The 13,875-nt window shown below is 40.0% G+C and overlaps 1 protein-coding gene and 1 long non-coding RNA gene across 4 annotated transcripts in view; both read left to right on the forward strand.

Annotated features, from left to right (window-relative positions):
* The window catches only part of CTNND2 (catenin delta 2), a 933,243-nt gene that overhangs the window by 316,999 nt on the left and 602,369 nt on the right, over nt 1-13,875 (forward strand). The window lies entirely within an intron of this gene.
* LOC113603806 (uncharacterized) lies at nt 789-6,256 on the forward strand. Its single transcript, XR_003425517.2, has 2 exons — nt 789-3,010; nt 5,238-6,256. It is a non-coding gene; the product is annotated as an uncharacterized LOC113603806 (long non-coding RNA).

Raw genomic sequence — 13,875 nt, forward strand, 5'->3', positions numbered from 1 at the left:
GGGTGCCTGTGTGGCTCAATGTGTTGAGTATCCGACTCTTGATTTTGACCCAGGTCATAATCTCATGGTTTGTGGGATCAAGCCCTGTGCTGGGCTCCATGCTGACAGTGCGGGGCCAGCTTGAGATTTTCTCTCTCTCTCTCTCTCTCTCTCTCTTTCTCCCTCTCTCTGCCACTCCCCCACTCTCACTGTCTTTGTCTCTCTTAAAATAAATAAACATGAAAGAAGAGAAAGAAAGAAAGAAAGAGAAAGAAAGAAAGAGAAAGAGAAAAAGGACTGAATTATGGAAGAGAGGGAGGGAAAAAGGGAAGGAAGGAAGAAGCAATGGCCATGATTCAGTGTCCTTCACTGGAACACTGAGCTCTGCAGACAAGAGGAGACACAGAGAAACAGGAAGCCCTGTGGAGGACAAACTCCCATAAGAGAGAATATTGTTGAAATGGGGGATGTTACAAGAACTACATGTTTAACTTGTTTTTTTTCTTCATTTATATTTAGCCCCCCCCCCCCCTTCTCCTCAATCTGATGAAGCAAAAGCCAAGCCCAGGTGAAGTTGCTGGAATTATCAAGGAAATAATAAATTGAAGGGTTTAAATATAAGACAGTGGATTGACATTATCACACACACAAAAAAGATAAACAAAGAAATCAGAAAGAGAAGAAAGTAACATAACAGTAATATACAAAATGAAAAGAGAGTATAACTCCAGAAAAATTAAATTACCTACAAGTTATGTAAAAGAACATTAGCCATATTCTTTTTTATAGTCTAAAGGAGGTTAGAATCGAAGAAATGACAAGACTAAGAAGTCATGAAAGGAATGATGAGAGTAGGCAGCGCTCATGGGAAAACAAGAAAATGTAAAGCCATTGTGTAAATGAAACCACATTTAAATCATTAGGAGGCATAAATATTGCAGAAATAAAGAGGACTGCTATGAGGAAATAAAACAGAGAGGAAAAAAGGCAATAAAAGCAGCAAAAAAGGTGATAGATATGGAAGAGAGAAAACTGAACTAACATGTGGGTGGAAGTTGTTCTCTCCCAGGAGAACTCTTTTCTTAAAAGAGAGTACTGTTAGCCTGCTCTTTAATTCTCTAGTTTTCAGTGTGAGGTTATCTGAATGATGTATTCACAAAATTTGTATAACCGTCTAAGTAGGGCCATGAGTTGTGCAACTCAGGAGGCATCCTCATGGAAAATGAAGGTGAACTGTGCTTCTGGAGGCACCAGGAACACCCAGTTCTGGGAGATCTATGCCCCCAGGAGATATAGATATTTGCCTATGTTGCAGGCAACAGAAAATCTTACCAAATACGCTCTGACAGAAAACACTAGCATCCATGAGTCAATCTTGCAAATTGTCTTAAAGACAACGTAGAGTCAATCAAGACTTAGATCAAGATGCATGATTTAGGTCTTAGACATACACTATATTAAAGGAGAGTGGTGTGGGGTGGTGGGGGATAAGAATGGCCCTTTATAAAGTAGGTACTGGGGCACCTGAGTGTCTCAATTGGTTAAGTGTCCAACTTCAGCTCAGGTCATGATCATGCGGTTCATGAGTTCAAGCCCCTCATTGGGTTCTGTGCCGACAGCTCAGAGGCTGCTTGGTATTCTCTGTCTCTTCCTCTCTCTCTGCTAGTCGCCAACACATGCACGCATTCTCTCTCTCTCAAAATAAATAAATAAACTAAAAAAATAAAAATAAAAGTAGGTTCTTTTTGAATTTTCATCTAAAAAGCTTGTACTATTTTAAAAATAATCAAGACCTAGTTTTTAAAAGTCACCTTGTTTAGCTCTATTTGAGCTAACACTAAATATGATACTTTCTTTCCAACATCAAGTATTATCCTAACAATTATAGTCGTATATTGTTTTAGAATTGAAGAAAGTATTTCCTCAATAAGATAACATCTTATTAATATGGTAACCTCATTACATTGGGGTGCTATCTCTGTTGTACATAACTTACCCTAGGTCATCTAATCACAACATGTGGACATGGGGTCCCTTGGCCACACAGTTGATAAAAAGTACTTAAAATACTTGGAAGTCACAGCCAAACTAGAATCAAGTAAGACTCAGAACTGAGTTTTCTGAGGTACTACGATGGCTGGGAATGGGTAGGGGTGGATATAAGCATATAAAATTTAGCGTTAAAGTCAAGCATCTAGACAGGTTCTCTTTTCTGTAAGTCTTCGGGTTTGTTAGAGTTTCCCATATTTTATATTTCTTTTGAATTACAATCTCATTTCAAAAATAAAATAATTTGAATAAACTTATGTTTTTTCAAAGTGTCCATTTCTAAATCAAAACTGGACCCCAGCTTTGAATATGAACTCTAAGCAATCTTGAATCTACCTCTTTGCCTTTGAATTCACCAAGGAAACAAAGTCTAGATTCAGTCTGAGACTAATTTTATGATTCTGTGGGTTTTTCTTTCTTTCTTTTTTTTTTTTTTTCTTTTTTTGTCAAAATGTTGAGATACAGATCGCTAAGGATCCAGATACAGATTTAGGGTAAAGAAATGAAAGATCCGAAAACTAGAATTTGCTAGGCAGACTAGTGGGAGGGTCCTTTTGTGATGAAATGTTGCATAAATAATGCCGATGGGGGTCTAAATTCACTGTTGCCATGGAGACCTTTGTGCCTGGCTGAACTCAATTCTTTTCTCTTTTAAGACTGCTACCACTAGGCTTGTGGTGTCTCTGATGCCTCTTTGCTTTGCTTTCTCTTAAACTGTTGGCGAGTGAAAGAAGAAATTAAACTATGATAATTTGGCATCCTGACTTTTGCGAGACTGTTCTTCCACTCCATTCGTGATTTTTGAGCTCCTCTGGGGTTCCTTTTAGCCCTGGCTCGGGGAGGGAGGAGCAGGTGCAGAAACGGCTGAAACCCCCGAAGGCTGCCTGGAAAGAGGGAAAAGTAACCCCTCATCTTTGTGACTAGTCGACTTGTTGGCCTCGACTACAGTTTTGAAGTATTTAAGGACCATTTGTTTCCAAAGGTAAAAGAGAAGAAAAAGTGAAAATGGAACGTATTTGTTTTTTAAATGCTTTCATTATTAATGTTGTTTGTGTGATGATTTTTAGCTAAAGTTGTAAAACTGCAGGTTGAGAGTTACGTGTAGAGAACACAGGTATATTGATCTCCGGCCTCACAGTTGTCAGTTTATTCAGAGTATTAATGTTGAAATTGTAAATGCCAAATAACTGAATTAAACAGAACGCAGTTGTAAGGACCCATGTGCCATTTTTCTATCTGTGAACCATTATAACTGATTCATGACTGCATTTGGTAAAACTTGGTATGTCGTAAATACATCCCTTAGATTTCATGAAAGTTATGATTATCCGTGTAAATGCCGGTTTAAGTAATTAAAAGTTGGCTTGGAAATTGTGGGCTGTCGACCCGACCCCCCCCCACTTTGGCACACAATTAAATAAAGAGCCTCACTCAGAAAGAAATTAATCATTGAGAGTAAGGGCATAAAAATCGCACAACCAGTGCCAGCGTGTCAAGTAACTAAAAATTCAATGTATTGGACAGCTAACTTGTTGCATTGCATTGCCTTTCTCAAAAGAGCTTGTTCAGTTCTCAGTGATGAGCTTTGCGTTAGAACTAGAATGCAATAATTGCATGTTTTGATCATTCTAAATGATGTAAACAGGATGCTCAAATCCCATAATTATAGAAAACCTTTACGTCCAAGTATTTCCAGATTGCTTTCATCCACATAACTCAGTGAGAGAATCATTGACCAAAATTTACAGTGACTTCGTAGGTTTCACGTATGTAGCCACCAGAGTTTAGAATATATTTGTATACTCAACAGGTTAAAGAGACAAATCAATTTAGGAAAGCTGGGGATTTAACGGTGGGGTGTCGCTGGGGTGACAGTCTGTGAGAATTATATGTTAAATTGCTATATATTTGTGAGATAGGTGCTCGCTGGAGAATTCTAAGTGAAATACCATGATGACTCAAAGTCTTCAGGTTTTTATCTTTAGTGTTTTCAGCTGGATGGTAATAGCAAAAGAGAAGAACGATTTCCAACTTAATTGTGACAATCACAAGATAGAATTTCTACTCGATTAATATTTTTGAAATTTGAGTGACTTTGTAACTCAGATACTGAGGGCGAATAATAACCAAGTTGATATAAAGAAATTACTTCTTTTTAATCAGGAGCATGTTAGGGCACATGTTTTAGTATGTTAATTGACTAGCGTGGGTATGTTTTATTTTAAAGAAGCTAACAAAGGAAGGCTTGAATATACTCTGGGATACCTCTCAGTAAATATTTCATTTCAGTTCATTAAAGTTAAAAGTTTATTTGGATCATATGAAAGCTAAGAAACCTTTTTTCACTTTGGGGGAATGGGTCTAAACCTATTAATGGTTTCAAAGGTATCCACTGAGAATTGCTACTTAAAACTTTGACCTTTGAAAAGAGTTTTTCATGCATTGACCATTATTTAATAATGCAGCCTAAATGTAAACTCAAATGATCAAGCCTAAATATAAAGCTTCACTTCGGGAATGTAGTGTCTAGGCACTCACACTTTGTGGAACACCAATGTCATGGGTTCAAGTGGCATTAAGTCTTCAAGCTGTAGGGCACAGTATAGGCGTGTGACCCAAATAGTTTTTTAAACAAATAACAACTTAACTAACTACATGGTATAATTGCCTATTACCTCACACTGCTGAATATAAATATTGTATATGGGAAGAAAATTTAAACTATTTTTAAATTTGTTTTTTTTTTAATCCAGCTATTTAAATGCTGTGAATGCATCAGACAACATACTAAATAGGGTCCTTCAGATGTTGAAGATCCTCAAACGCCAAGTTGCACAATCTTTCCTGGAGTATTTTACTGTGAAGTTTTATGCAAACAGTTAAGAATAGTTTTAATTGTTAAATATTTATAATTTAATATTATATATATAGATATATATATAGATATATAGATATATATATAGATATATAGATATATAGATATATATATATATTTTTTTTTTTACCCAGACAATTCCAGATTTGGCCCAAATCATTGATATTATATTGATAGGTTACAACTCATAGCTAATACATTTGACTGAAAGTTCCTGTTGAAATGGTTTAGGAACAAAGATTTGTGTTTGTATTTCTGTAAGAAGCTTATTAACATGTGAATTCTGATTTAGAGTTCTGTTTTATAGCTCTTTTGTAATTCTTATCTCTTACAGTACCTTATATTCAGCAAATCGATGTTGAGTTCCTCCCTGGTACTAAACATTGTATGCCATGAACAAAAAGGAAAGAGGAAGTTCCCAGAGTCCATGAACTAAAAAATCTGGTGCAGATGAAGATATGAGAACTTGTAACTGTAATGCAGTAAAAATTACTGCTGTAATGGAGCCTGGCCAAGGAGAGCCAGAAACACTGCTGAACTTGATACAGTACATTAAAATATGATTATTTGATCTTCCCAAACCAAAACGAGGAAAGAATCAGTGACGTGCACAATATAATTGTTAAAGCACGACTGTAAAGATAGTTTTTAAATAGTAGCCAGAGAAATCCTCTGGAAACGTAAATCCTAACATTTAAAAAGTTTCGACTATTTTTAGTCTAAAATTTTACTATATGCAGAGTCAAGGTCAAAGACCATGCAGTCGCCCAAGCCCCTCAATCGTGTGTCTCCTACCACCCCTGGCTCTCCCACCTTTCCTAAATCGTAACCTCTTGCCCACTTTGCTCCAGCATAGAACCTCCTTGCCATTTGTAGAACCATCACATGGCCTTGGCACTTGCCATTCTTTTCTGCTGAAAACAGAAAACAGCAGCCCCCAACCAGAATCCAGCCCAGATATACACGTGCCCCCTTCCCCTCGTGTCTCTCAGGTGTCTGATCAGAGGTCACCTTATCGATGAGTCGGGTCTTGATAACCATTGCCTCCCTGTCTTCTTTTCTTGCATTATTTTTCTCCTCCACCTTTACCACAGATGGTACTCTAAGTAACCCATTGGTCCATCTTGTTCCACGTCCATTTGTTTCTACCAGAACGTGAACTCCATAAGAACAGGGATTTTTGTCTAACATTTTTACTGATGCATTCCCAGCACCTAGACCCTCGCGTGCCTTATTTATTGAACAAATGATGAACTAAATATAAATTTCCTGGCACCAAATATACAGTGTTCTACTTTGGTGTTGTTGTTGTTTTTCGATTTTTTTAAAATAAAGTAGAAATTTTCACATTTATCACTGGCCATTCATTAGTCTAGCATAAGTGTGAGAGAAGGTGGTCAAATACCGGCAGGAGATTTATGATTGCTTATGCGCTGACACTCAGCCAAGTCACCTGTATCACAGAATAGGGGTTGAGAATTTCCCTCCTAACGCATGGTCAAGGAATCAGATGGACTCTTAGTGAGAAGACCAGTGTGTCCTCCCCTCTTCCCAGCCTCTAGTGGTGGAAACTTGACCACTGCCCTCAGCTTCTGAAGTCATCTGTTGCTTCCATCATAAACGGTGTGGCTGTTATTGTAATACTCCAGCTGTCTCTAAGGTTCTGTAATTTATCCGCATATTCTCCAAACTATTGCATAAGGAACACACAAAGAATTATACATAGTCTCTAAAATCTCACATCATCTCTTTCTTCATATTTCTAATGTTCATTGACAGGAGAAAAAAGATCCAATAGCCTGGATCATTTATGTGATCATATTCAGTCAGCGGTTCTGTTAAATAAAGTTCTACTCAAAAATCAAAACCCATTTTCAGGATCCTAAGAATTACCAATCAGCATTAATTATATCAATAGTGGCATCTCATATAGTGGCCATAACTAATGCTGGCTCATCTGGAAAGCATAATCACAGTGAGAATATTTTTGTCATTTGTGCACCCAATCACCTGCTTCTATCACATCAAGTTTTTCCTACATTTGACAAGTTTAATTAAACTTAGCACTGGTGGTTTTAAAAATAAACTTTGCAAGCTCTAAGAATTTAATGAATGCTGCAGTGTGGCTAAATTACATAGTGACCTTCTCCAGTGTATAAATATTTTTCAAGGATGTGAAGGTTACTTCCTCTAGGAATAAAAATGTTGAGCTAGTCTGTGGCTTCCAAAAGTACTGGCTCATTTTTAAAGAGGAAAGACTGATTTTAGGTGTTGGTCAACTGGTCAACTGTCTCCTTGTTTCGGTATGAGTCTAATCAATTGTTAGAACCTTTTTGTTTCCCTTAAGCCTCAGCTGCTGTTTGTGTGGGGAATGTGGCATTTGGATACGTATCCAATGAGAGTAATTCCCAATAGGATTATTTGTTGCATGGCTTTCCCATTATTCACACACACCTTCTTTGTGAATTTCAGCTGCTTCTGGTTAGTTTAAAGCCCTCCTGCTCTTCTGAACCAACTTCTGGTAATTTTCATCAGCATTAGTAGAGTTTCTACTCTCTTCAACCTTGAAATGGTAAAGGTAGTTAAATATCGGTGTTAAGGCTGAGGATTAACTGCACCCATATTATCATGCAGCAGTTCTGCCGGAGATTGGAAACCATAAATACGGAGGTGAAGACGACAAAGACTTACAGAGGGTCACTCTGAGTGAGCTGTGGGGCTGTGTGTGCCTACATAGGCCCGTGGGTTGTTGGGTCATTTGGTTGTCGGCCCTAGTGCTGCTGTGGACCTGATGTTAGTCTGTGGACTGTGGCATATTCCGGCATATTTTGCAGACGGGGTGCACAAATATTGGCCAAATGTCATACATTTCCCTTTTAGGGACTTTTCTAATCGCCAGGTATATGGAATTAAACAGGAACTTTGCATGCCTTCATTTCAGCATATATGAACCTAACCCTGCCTTTTATTTGTTACTGTGAATGATAACTAACACACTCGTTGAGCGTATCTAGTGTTTGCTTATAGCATCTCGCTAAATCCTCACAGAGGCCCGTATATGTTAGCTATTGTCCCTGTGCTATAGATGAGAATCATTAAGCAGAGTAATTATTTCATTATGTGGGATGTCTGAGATTACAGAAAAAGAAAAGTGTGCAAGATTTTGAACCCAAGTCTACTTGATTATGCACCTCCCTCCCCTTCAGCCTTCCCACCAAGGGCACTGCTCAGTTTAACCATCTCACTTAGATTTTGGAGAACCTTTGTAGATCTTTGCCTATTCATAGAAACTCCCCTCCATGCATTGCATAGTTCTCCCTGTTTTTCTTTACTGGGCATCTCCGGCCACATGCTCCAGGCTCTTCTCCCTTGTACTGTGAATTGACCCACTGATCCACATGTTCCTGTTTAGAATCCTGCAGGGCCTGGGAGCCTTGGTGGCTCAGTCACTTACGTGTCCGACTTCAGCTCACTTCATGATCTTGTGGTTCAGGAGTTCAAGCGCAGAGCCTGGAGCCTGCTTCGGATTTTGTGTCTCCCTCTCTTTCTGCCCCTTCCCTGCTAGTACTCTGTTTCTCGGTGTCTCTCTTTCTCTCAAAAATAAAACATTAAACAAATTTTTAAAAAAAGAATCCTGCAGGGCCTGGAGCTCAGGGATTGATAATGGGATGCCGCATCAGAATCCGCTTGAGCATGTATTGCAAATACAGCTCCCTGACTCAGCATCTCAAAGTCTGGGCTGGACATCTGCATTTCTAAGAGGTTCCCTAGGGGATTCCAGGAGCAGTTGAGAACCACCTCTCTGCTTTTATGGATGCAGAAACTGGCTGTGAATGAGGTGGGTGAGAGAACAAGTTTAAGGTTGATTTGAAATTTTTCTGCAGAGAGTTAGGGGTAGCCTATAGATCGGGGCAGTCTCATCTGCCACAGTGGAGACTCCTGCAGGTTCAAGGTGAGAAGAGATCGGAGGGCTCAGTAGTATCTGGTTTATCACAGTCTTGTATTTTTCCAGGCTCTTTATTTCCAGGCTCTCTGCCATGCTGTATTTGCATGCACATGTAAGGTAGAGAGAGGGACATAGGCAGCAGGAGGGGAGAACACGGTAGCCTGATCTTGTGGTGGCCTCCCCATTCCTCAGTCTCCTCCTTTCCTTCTCTCCTTACTGCTTTCACCTGCAGCCATTGTGTGGCTTGGTTTACAGTACGGCCTTGTGTGTCAATTCAATACATCTGTGATGCGGATATTTCCAAAGCATCTCCTAAGACTGGTTTCAATGAAATGGCATGGTCTAGGGATTATTACAGCACGATGTACTGAGCTGCTCTTTGCCAGTCCCTGTTCTAAATCTAGGAGTAGGGAGCTGCACAGCCATTGCCTTCATGGAGCTGTCTTTCTTGTAGGGACCGGAAGATAAATCAATGACTATGATTGCTATCACTCCTCCTCCTCTCAAAAGAACAGCAGTCTAGGAGTCGAGTCCCTGTGATGACCCAGAGGCTGTGCCCATCCTAAGGAGTTTATCCCTACAAGTGTATCCCTGTCAGAGCTCTGGGAGCCCTTTCTCTTTCCTCTCATTTTCAAAAGGAAGCCAGGCCAACTGGCTTATCATCCTTTTCTGCAAGTGACAGTGACGATTTGGGGTAACTTTGAGAATCTGTGCTTTGTGTGGAGACAAAATTCTTAGTGTTTTTAACCAGGTATGAAATAGGCCTTTTAGCTTTGGGGTCGTGGGAAAAAATATGGGCCTAGAGGCTAGAGGCTTAGCTCTATGCGCTAAGAAAACACGGGCATACTCGTGCCTTTCTCTCCATCGGAATAGTGACATTCTCATCCCTGTGGCACAGGTGCAGCGTGATGTCATGTATAAGCATAACTTCATACGGTAACTTCCTCTTCCATCTGTAGAACATTTTACCAGATCTAGATTACAAGTGGATATTCCTGTGCTGTAAGCATTTATTTATTTTGGGGAAATGCGTTATTCATCCTAGAACAATGTGGGTGTTCACAACTTCTGAAGGCAGAATTCTAAAGGGGCTTCAAGTTAGAAGGTGGCTGTGTCACCCTGAGCGATCGGCCGACGTTCAGAACGTTCACTGCCAATGCTTCTGCACTGTGCTTGGTGCATTCCCCAGAAAATCGATCAGCCTAAATACGGAGCCTAAGGCTGTGTAAGGCTGTATTCGGTGACTGTCACCCTCCCATCCCTTCTTCTTTTCTTCCTCAGTTGTGGCTTTTGGCTTTGAGTTTGTATGTTTACTACTTTATCGGGATATATTTTGAGAAAAACGATGGAATGAACTCAGTTCCAGCTCTGGTATTAATTTTCTTTCATTTCGTGTTCTTTTCCCTCGAATGTCCCCCAAGGGCTTTGAAGCTGCACCATCTACTCAATCCCTCTGCACCTGAGTTTCCTTACCTGCAAAATTAAAGGCTTCAATTCTGTGATCCCTTCCAAATGAATAGGATTTTATTATTTCTCCTCTAGGGGCTCCCTGGTGCCGAGTTAGGGGTACAACTTTTAGCTGTGGAGCACAGAAGATTGGCCAAGGTGGGCTCTCAACAGGGTCGCTGGCCTAACCTGTGTGCGTCTCTTACCCTGGGGTCTCCAGCCCTTATTATTTTCACTCCTCCGATCCGGAAGTCTTTTGAGCAAGAACATTCATAAAGTGCCCATTGATTTGTACGTGATATAAATGTACTACTGTACTAAGATGCATATGTTAGGAAATAAGGTAAAAAGCTCATGTTAAGAGATGAGAACAGTAATTTAAACCGTAAGTTCACACCTTTCTTCCCCTACCCCAGGCGATTGTCTTATGCGCCCTACTTCAGAGGAGTTTCACCACCACAGAGCTACACAACTCAACGGGGTCGGGAAGTTAACGGTCACATTCCAATTCAAAAGCTGCAATATGAGAAATAGGAACATTTGTTAAGCTCAGCCGTCTGTCCTTGTAAGACACCCCCCCATCTGGCTTATCTCCAGATTTAGGGTCAAGAATGAAGAAGATCATACAGCCATGAATGATTGTTCCTAATTTGTAAATGAACACATAGTTACTTCCAGGCATTCTGCAGACAGGGGGACAAGAAGACAATGTTGGAATCACAGTGCACTGCATCTCGGTCCTGGAAAACAATCCAAGGCTTATGTTGATTTTTGTATCCTGATGACATGTACTAGACATGTCTTTATATATCTCTTTGGATGGTTGTCTACAGGAAAGGAGATTGGGGTGGAAAAGCATTGAGCTATGTACTTTTCAAAACAAAACTAATCAAACAATTGGCCTAATGTCTTCAAAGCAAGCTTATAGAATATGCAGGTTTTCTTTTTTTTTTCTTTTTTAAAGTTTTCATTCATTTTTTGAGTGACAGAGAGAGAGAGAGAGAGAGAGAGAGAGAGAGAGAGAGAGAGAGAACACGAGTGGGGGATGGTCAGAGAGAGAGGGAAACACAGAATCCAAAGCAGGCTCCAGGCTCTGAGCTGTCAGCACAGAGCCTGACGCAGGGCTCGAACTCACAAACCATGAGATCATGACCTGAGCTGAAGTCAGACACTCAACCAACTGAGCCACCCAGGTGCCTCCCCCCTTTTGTTTTCTTTTAAATTTTTTAAAACTTTTTAGAATATGCAGGTTTTCAAGGCTAGTAAAATACGCATACATTTTGGGGCTCCTGGCTGGCTCAGTCAGTAGAGCATGTGTCTCTTGATCCCAGGGTTGTAAGTTTGAGCCTCACGTTGGGTATAGTGGGTGTAGAGATTTACTTAAAAATAAAATCTCAAAAAAGTATGCATACATTTGGTATAAAATTAGATTTCAAGAAAAATCTAAAATCCCGAAAAAAATATGAGATAAAACAAAAAGTTGAAAATTTGGAATCCATGTCTGTGGGCTCATAGGGATCAACTATAGAGATATATTGTGTATGGAAGTCTGGTTTTTGGCAGCAGTTTAGAACAAAAGTACTAAAGGTATAGTTGAATTCAAATTTCCTATAAGGCAACTATTTGACAAAGTTAAGAAAGCTAATGTAATGTTAGGTTCTATTAATGGAAGTTCAATATCAGTGCTATGAGTGATGCTTCTGAAGTACTTGATAGTTTTCAGATTATATTTGAAATAGTGCATGGAACGTTGGTTATTAAGGGAAAGGGAGATCAACAAACAAAAGAGACCATGTAGAGGTCTGGCCACAATGATGAAAGCCCAGATAAGCAGGGGTAGGACCTCTGAACTGCTCCTGTTTAAATCAGAAGAGAAGGGATGTCTGGGTGGCCCAGTTGGTTAAACGTCTTACTTTTGAGTTTGACTCAGGTCATGATCTCACGGTTCGTGGGAACCAGCCCTGTGTTGGGCTCTGCACTAACAGCGTGGAGCCTGCTTGATATCCTCCCTCCCTTCCTCCCTCCCTCCCTCCCTCTCTCTCTCTCTCTCTCTCCCTCCCCCTCCCCTCTCCCTCTCTCTCCCTCTCTCTCCTTCTCTTCTCTGCCCCTCCCCTGCTTGCTCTCTCTCTTTCTCTCAAAATAAATAAACTTGAAAAAAATAAATAGGAAGAGAAGATGTGGTTTTCAAATAATGGGGTCTATTGTATCAATGAAAACGTCAGAGTATTGCTTTAGTGAATCAGGAGACAGAACTAGAACAGAGGTCAGAATCAGAAGCAATTATTAGATTTTCATGAGTAGGCATGTTATGCTTTTGATGACCTGGGCCGCCTTCAGTGGGTGTGCATCTGACCTTGAACCACCGTCCCCAGTAGTTTCCAGGTAGGAACTGTCTACGAAGCTGAGTGTCCAAGACCGACAGATGATGAACTTCAATGACCTTGTAGATCCCCTCCACTTATGAAATTCTCTGAGACTTTTCAGACATGACATCTTGATTGATTAGAACTAGTTTGGGTTTGTAAAGATCTAGAAAACCCATAATTGTACTTGCAGCGCCTGTTTTCCTGTGTGCTAAGGTTTCTGGAGGTAGGAGGAAGAACGTGAATTTGGAAAACATCACCCAAGTGATTCATGTACACCCGCTGTCTAAGATAGAATGAGAATAAAGGAGTTAGATTATTCACATAAGTACTTATTTATCCTATACATAAAACTCTATGGAAATACCTAGCTATATATTGAATGCCTGTTCCCTTAATGTAGCAACTGGCTAACTATGGGTTATCCATTTCCTCATCTATAAAATAGCAATGATAGTCTTTATAATAGTGATATTATTATTAACAGCAGTTAATAGTAGTAGTTCCTACATACCGAAAGGGTATTCACTCTACTGTGGGGAGAGAAGGAGGGCATTGCTTTTCTAGGGAAAACGGTGGCCTAAGTTAATTATACTAGGAAGGTTCTCCATGCTGAGTTGGGTAGGATATGGTTCAAGTCATTTTTCTTAACTAAGTACAAGTTCTACAGTATTTATCAAATACACGTGTCTTGCTGATTATTTAATTTCTGACTAGACTATTGCTTTCCCTGCTTGAATAGCCAGGGAAAAGCGTTTGGTGGAAAATTGGCCTAATATGTGCGAAACAGCTGCTGGAATCCTGGCAGCTTGCTGTCCGGCTCGGCAGCCAGGGAGCTGGTGTTCATTAGCTCTGCCCTCCCTATCAGGTAAACACTGCAGCTGATGGAAATTACAGTCCCCCGTTTCAGGGGACACAAGGATAATTTGGCTGTTCCTAAAAAGGCATAAACAAAATATTGGCTAAGCACAGACAGATGTTAAGGTTACACTCTGTACATGAATTCATGTACTTGAATTCACTTTAATGGAGTTGAGCTTATGGTGTAAGATCTTGCAGCTCATTATAACTAAGTTGTTATGGGCTGCTAATTTGCTAGAAGCTGCTGTATCATGAGCTAGCCCAACTGCCTTGATGGGTCTCCTGGTAGTTAATGTGGATTAAATGTGAATCTTTTATTTTTTCCCCTGTGGTCTCCCATAATGATATTAGCTTGT

Source organism: Acinonyx jubatus, chromosome A1 (assembly GCF_027475565.1).
Source record: "Acinonyx jubatus isolate Ajub_Pintada_27869175 chromosome A1, VMU_Ajub_asm_v1.0, whole genome shotgun sequence".
Classification (NCBI taxonomy): Eukaryota; Metazoa; Chordata; class Mammalia; order Carnivora; family Felidae; genus Acinonyx; species Acinonyx jubatus.